Here is a 1,084-nt window from a genome sequence, read left to right as displayed (position 1 = left end):
AACTCGTTTGTTATCTTTTCATGATTTCCGCATATATTTGGTCACTTGCCGTTGGCTCTCGCAGAGATCCGGGACCTCTGGGAAATTAGTGTTTTCCTAGTTTCCTAATTTAAATGGAAATCGACAGTGCAAATTTCGGTTCCCACAGTTTGGCGCTAGAAGGAGAGGGGGTACGGATTAATTTAACTCTTAGCCACAAAACGCTTGATCAAAACAATGTCTGGAAATACTAATGACAAAATCGCAGTTCGCAACAACGCTGGTAAGAAAACTCCAGCCGCCACAGCGCCTATGGCCAACGTTTACGCAAACGCCACAGTTCTTGAGAAAATCGAAAACCTAGCCGCGACTTTCCGCCACAAGAAGTGCAATGAAATGAGCTCGCGATTTCTCTGTCCAAACATAAAGGGAAATGATAAAATTTTATCAAACCCTGTAAGTTTGGCTCATTACCGGAATAAAGAAGTCTCAACGTGTAAGGATTTTACCAAAACACGTTTTTCGAAATCTTTTCGGAAAAGTAAACCTTGCTCTCCCCAAAACCGCAGAAAAACCCTAGGTTAATCGCGGAAAATGGAAACACAACAAATCGGATACATAACTCACTGTTGTACTTCTTCCGAATATCTTGCATAAAAATCCTAGGTTAGTCGCGGAGAAAAAAAGGGAAGCACAGCAAATCGGGTACATAACTCGCCCTTGTACTTCTTCCGAATATCTTTCGGAAAAACCCTAGATTAATCGTAGGAAAAGGAAAGTGCAGCCAATCGGTTACGAAACCCCACGGCTGTACCACTTCGAAATAACTTTCGGAGAAACGAAGTTGATTTCCATAGAATCACTGGAAACCTAAAACGACTGACGAAGACTAAATAAAGCAAAACGGGAGATCATATCCCCACCGCTAAAACGTTTTCTGAAACCGAAGATTTCGTAAAAATTCAAGTTTCACTTCCATAGTTACAAATTCCGCGAGTTGTCGATGTTTGTCACCTAAATCTTACTTCGGAAAAACTACTCGAAACTTCCACGGAACAATCCCACGGAAAAGAGAAAAACTTCTGACTAAGTTTGGTTGCAATAA

This window comes from Brassica oleracea, chromosome C7 (assembly GCF_000695525.1).
Source record: "Brassica oleracea var. oleracea cultivar TO1000 chromosome C7, BOL, whole genome shotgun sequence".
Classification (NCBI taxonomy): domain Eukaryota; kingdom Viridiplantae; phylum Streptophyta; class Magnoliopsida; order Brassicales; family Brassicaceae; genus Brassica; species Brassica oleracea.
The sequence above is the reverse complement of the archived record's forward strand: the minus strand, read 5'-3'. Positions refer to the sequence as shown.